The sequence below is a fragment of the Mirounga angustirostris genome, unplaced genomic scaffold (assembly GCF_029215605.1).
Source record: "Mirounga angustirostris isolate CCGP_5_RB_7025 unplaced genomic scaffold, mMirAng1.0.hap1 SCAF_7, whole genome shotgun sequence".
Classification (NCBI taxonomy): Eukaryota; Metazoa; Chordata; class Mammalia; order Carnivora; family Phocidae; genus Mirounga; species Mirounga angustirostris.
The window spans coordinates 151,878,022-151,884,236 of NW_026991715.1; positions in this window are offsets into that span (position 1 = coordinate 151,878,022).

Below are 6,215 nucleotides of genomic sequence, written 5' to 3' on the forward strand. Positions count from 1 at the left end.
ACCCTTCACAGAATTGATTCTTGCTTCGGGCTGCCTGCAAGTGAGTGTATTACATAAAAATCTATACAGGATATTAAAACAACACCGCTCTGCAAGACAGTTACAATTAAAAGCTGACACCCCCCCATGCGTCGGCCACAGAGGTTTGCCAGCAAATATGTGAAAGTCTTCTTAGCCAGTGTGACTGGTGCGGGGGAGCCAGACCGTCTGCTCTTGGAGGGAAAGAAACGGATTCGAGGAGTTTCTAATTAAAGCAGGACCCCTGTCACTTACGTCTTTGGCGACCGGAGAGTTATTAAACAGTGACACAGGATTCTTCGGGAAACCCGCGGAAGGTACCAGGGCGCTGTAGATGGCGCTCCAGTGGGAGCCGCGGGCAAGAGCACGGGACAGCCGTCCCCTGGGGGTCAAGCTGCACGGGGGCCACGCTAGTCTCCTTCCACCTGGCTCACCGTGCCGGGAGGACAGGCCCTTGCTGCAGTACCTGTCACTCACGGGGAGCCTTCCGTGACCGTACAAGGGGCTGCTTGGGTCCAGCTCTTGGGTGGACCCTTGCCCTGGAGGCGGACGGGCTTGGCAGTCACCCCACTCCTGGCGGGAGCACCAAATGGACCCCTGTCCCGAGGACGCCCACCTCTTACTTACTCTGTGCTGTTTCCTCAGACCGAAGGCAGGTCATTCCATGTGCCTAAAGTGAGTGCATGGAGCAGGGTGTACACTGAGTTTGTTATTAACCTCGAAAGATGCCCCCCAAAATGCATACCACACAGCACAGAGCCTGGCCAGGCCTCTGCCGAGGGAATAATCCCCCAGGATTTTGTTGGTTACTCTGGGGCTTTGCCATAAGGACACGTTAGGTGCGGTAAGAGGCTTGCGATCTACCCCTGGTGAAAGCATAAACACTTCGATGGAAACACAGAAGCAAACTGCAATACTGTTTTTAGGTTTTTAACTTTAGGCAGAAGGTGCGGAGAAAATGGCAATTCCTGGAACCGCTCCGTGGCCCCCCAGCATGGCCAGGCGCCTCCCTCCCCTCCCGTTGCTCCTCAAGCGCCAACCGCTCTGGTTGACGGAGTTTATCCTCTGGGCATGATTCAGCTCGCATGCTGGTGCACACACGCTTGTTCCCATGTGCAGGGCAGTGGGTCTGGCAGGCTGCAAGGAAGGCCGGAGGCGTCTATATGGCAAACACTCTGGAATGGACAGTTGGCTGCATTCAAAGAACCACCGTCTTTGGCAAAATAATCAGCAGCTGAAGACCTAAAGTGACTCTTTGTGAAGAACGGATTTGTTGGTCAGACAAACTTGGCTGTGTTGATATTGGGTAATTCAGGCTTTATGGAGCAGACTTTCCAGTCTACCCAGCCTCCTAACCCACGTCTGTAACCTTTGTGCAGCTGAGTGCCCTAGGAAAGCCGAACATGTGCTGTCGTTAACAGAAGCCCTTCTACCCACGCACTGCCTAGGGGACCTGGGGCCCTGAGCCTGCCACGTGTGGCCGGACAAGCACTGGGGGGGGGGACCTGCCTCAGGTGGGGAGGAGGGTGAACGGGGGCTGTTCGGGCAGTGCAGCCCCAGAGATCGGCTGCTTCCCCTGATCAGCGGGTGAGCTAGGTTTCTACCGGAAATGATTTTGTAGACATCTGAAATTGGCCCCTTTAGACAATATTAACACTTGTTCACAGGAATTTTCTTCCAAAATGGCTTTCAGGATTCCTTGCTATGATTAATGCGGAACACACAAGATAGAATGCCATCTCCTCTGAGGTGGCTTAGACAACCCCAATACTACCTGTTTCTGGGCTGCCTCTGGAGTGGCAAGCCCAGGGACAGCCTTAAGCCAGGAAGCGCAGGGCACTGGGGAGCCCCTACATGGTGCCCGCCCTGCCACAAGGGCCGTGTGGTCCTGCGCATTGAGTAGGATGGTCAGTAGCTTCATTCTCCAGGCAGCAAATGGGTTGTGGAATCACACGTCTTTGCTGGCAATACTCATGGTGGGGTGAGTACCCTACTGCCTTAGGGTGCGGAGCCCCTTAGGAGCCCCTGGGAGGCCAGCCATGGCTGAGGGAACCGAGGCTCACTGCCCCACAGGCCACAGGTCACACATGGACTTCATGGGGGCCTTGTTCTGGGAGATAATAGGCTCCCATCTCTGCTCCTGGTGGGAAGGAAGGATGGAGCTCAGGACCCCCAGCCACATCCTGCTGGGCCACAAGTGCCCACCCCAGTCCCGTGGGAGGGGCTCAGTGAGGGGACAGCCCAGGGCCTGCAGCCTCTCAGATCCGGGCTGAGATTTCATCTTGAATACACTGCTTTCCTCCCCCAAGAGCTGTTTCCTCATCTCCGGATTGAAGGAGGTGAGGCTTAGCTTCAGGTTTGCTGGGGGAATTGGGCTTGTAGGTATGGTGGGACCAGGTCAAGACCCCCATGTGGCATTGCCCACTTCCAGGAGGCCAGACACCCAGCCTGGCAGCCACAGGCCCTGCCACTCCCCTCCACACCTGCCAGGCCACTAACCACCTTCCTGGTCCTCACCATGCACTCAACACTCTAGGCACCCTGGCCCCAAGGGCCCTAAATACACCCCCAGAAGCCCCGTCCATGTGCCCCCACGGAGCTCCCCCACCATTTGTTAGCCTCTGTAGCCTTGACCAAGTTCACACTCTGATCCAGGGAAGACACTCCTTTACTTCCTTATCTCTATGTTGGATTTCCTATTGATCACATAATGGGGATCATGCATTCTTCTTCCCATCACAGAACGATTTGAGTCCAGGACAAAGTTCCACTCCCTGTCGAGGATCTGCCCAAATGGCCAAGATGCAATAGTTAAGCAATTTCAAGTACAGGAAAACTGTGGGTTTACTATCATACAAACTTCCAAGTTTCTTAAATAAAACTATATTTTAAAAGCATGATACAGATTTGTTTTTAAGTTCTACCAAGTTCAAATGTAGAAAACTCGCTGAAAATACAACTCGGCAAAGAGAATCGAGTATATGCACATTAAGGTTTTCATTTAATTTATTTCCAGATTAATGCACAGGATCATTTGCAAGGAAGGTCATTCATCCTTCAGTCAAAATATATTCCCTTAATAGGGCTTACATGTCTTTAACTGCTTTGAGTTTTTCCAATCACTTTCTGAGACAGACTGAGTGGTTTTTAAGATCTTTAGGCAGGCTTGTCGAGTGTGGAAGGCCAATCAGAGAAGAGTCTGTGGCGTGACCACCTTTCTTTAAAATACATCTGTTAAATCAAATGTTAGCAACATATAATCGCCATTTTATCAGAGGTGATCAGTGTGGTTGCTTACGAATCCACCATCATTTTCAGTGTCCATGGTCCATATGTCAGTCCTGCAGTAAACATGGAATTCTAGGCTAATTCTGATTTAATGGAAGCCCTTGAACAGTTGGGGCCTGGAGACCACCTATCCCAGAAAGCTTCAACATGTTGCCTGGGTCCATGGTTGGTCTGACTTCCTTGGCTGTCACTAGCAGGCTAACACAATATTGTAATACCAAGCCAGGGCCTCGTTCACTAGAAAATTGTGGACTGATATCACACATCTACTAAAACATGTGGATGACTTATTTTAACTTACTGACAAAAATCAGGTGACAGTAAAATAGCAAGGTGTACTGGGGTCCACAATTCATTCTTAAAGATTTTTTTTAACTTTAATGGATGGTTATATCTTCATGAAGGGGATCTAACACATCAACATTAGTTGAATGGTCCTAAAAAGTAATAATTTCCATTCAAGGCCAATAGTTATTTTATTTAGATACACTTGTATATTCTAAGAGCTTTAGTATAAAACAAATTAGATTGAATGATTATGTGATAATCAGTGTGTGCTGTCAGTTTGTTCCTTTTGAAGTATGACTTCCAGTCAGTGATGATACATATGTGAATTATTGTTGATTTGATGACAATGTAATGAAAAATAGACATAGCACATTTATCAGAATAATAACTAAAGTGTTAATTGACGTTTTATGCACACACACTCCCCTCCAGTTCACTGGTTACTGTTACCTGCTCAGCCCCAGGTGTTATGATTTCCGTTCCCATATCTTAGGGAAGGGACACCACAGCACACCCAGGGAATAAGTAAGATGATGCTCCCTTTTGCATTTCAATGCTTTTGCATCACATTGCAGAAAATGTTATCCTAAAATTGAAACTTGATTTTGGAGGGACAGAATTTTGAACATTTGGGGATAAGCACCAAAGGACTAAGGCATAAATTCAATATCACAGACAATAGACTGGAGACCTCTGACAACAGACAGTCTAATATGAAGTTGACTCCTTCTCATTCCAAACATGAAGCATGAATGAAATATAATTAGCTGATAGATAGAACACACGACAGAACTCAAAGTCAAACCTGCAGGCATTATACAATACCAGAATACAAAGCCAGACTGACAAGTGTGGGGACTTTTCTGGAGTTGACTGAGGAGGGTGTTGGATCCTGATATAGTCCGGTCCTAGAGCCTGGCAGCTCAGATTCGGCACACCCATCAGCATAGGAGAGAAGGCCATTCAAGACAGAATGTGTAATGGAGACTCTGGCATACAACCAGGACCCTGAAGGACCATTCATTACATGACCAGGGTAGGGGAGAGGGGACAAAACCCTCCAATCCACTCCCAGGAAAGCAGCAAGGAGGGTCATCGCCTGCCTCTGGTGTGACTTAGAACCACCTTCCTCCCAAGAGAAAACATTCCAAGCTGTCACCATGAATGAGTGGGAATGGGGTTAGAATTTACACTACTTAATCTTGTAGTGCAAGGTTACCACACTGTTAAAGTAAAAATATGTTTCCAAACTGCTAAAGCTCTTGGAGCCCCAGGTGAACACATTATTATCCCATAACATTATTGGCACACTCCAAGATGTCTGTAATTAATGGAGGAAAAACTGTCACTGATGAAGATGAAGGTAAACTCATAAAAAAAATAACAAAACTAAAAATCAGCAAAAGTCAAAAGATACACCAAAGTAATTAAAAGTATCAGTAAGTAAACAATCAAGAAGAGTTAAATATAAAGATAAAATAAATATATTTAAAATTATTATAGATATAAGAAGGAAGGAAACAATCTTGAAAAAAGGGGCACTAAGAAAGAAATACTCTGGGGGCACCTGGTTGGCTTAGTCAGTAAAGAGTGTGACTCTTGATCTTGGGGTTGTGAATTCAAGCCTCAGCTTGGGTGTGGAGATTGCTTAAAAATAAAATAAATAAATAAATAAATAAATAAATAAGGGAGGAGGGGAGAGAGGAAGGAAGGAAGGAAGAAAGGAAGGCTCTGAAAAAGAAACAAATAGAACTTCTCAGAATGAAAAACATAAGCATGATAGTAAAAATAATAAACAGCAACCCAAATTTAAGTGAAGTAGTCCCTGAATGAATAAATGTCATCAGTCCTCAGTCTCTCTGCTTGCCCAAAAAAGGGTAAATATTTTCTTAAAGAAAAGTAACAAAATTCAGAGCCTATCAAATGGTTTATTCACAATGTATGGTATTTATGCAAAAATTACCAAACTTGCAAGATACAGTACATGATGAAGTAAAACCAAGAGAAAAAAATTACAATAGACTCACAAGCAATGAAGACCTTGAGGTTGTGGGACAGGGACTGTAAAAGATGAATAATATATTCAAGAAAGTTTAAAAATATGAAAAATAAGATCACTCAATGGAAAAATTCACTAGGAGAACAGACTCAGAAAGAAAAGAAATAAGGAAATTTTACAACTAAAAATACAATACTAGAAACTAAAAAGTCAACTGATGGGTTTCAGAGCAGAATCAGTGAAAGAGAGGGAAAAGAGAGCTAAGACCCTATAAAATGGATCTGTGGAAATTCCTGCCCTAAAATCCAGAGAAAGAGGGACACGAAAATAGAGAAAAGGACATGAGTACAGCTGAGACACTGGCAGAAGCATATTTGTAATTGGAGACTTCAAAGAGAAAAGAAATAAGGCAGAAAAAAAATATTTGCAGAGATAATAGCAAACTTATGAAGAATATGGATCCACATATTTCCCACCCCTAGGGATGACAATCAGGATAAGTACAAAGGGAAATACACCTGGAAATATGATGGGAACATTGCTAAAAACTGAACCTGAAGAGGAAAATGCTGGCACAGGATCAACGATAAGGCTGATGGCAGACTGTCTGAGAGAAGTGTTG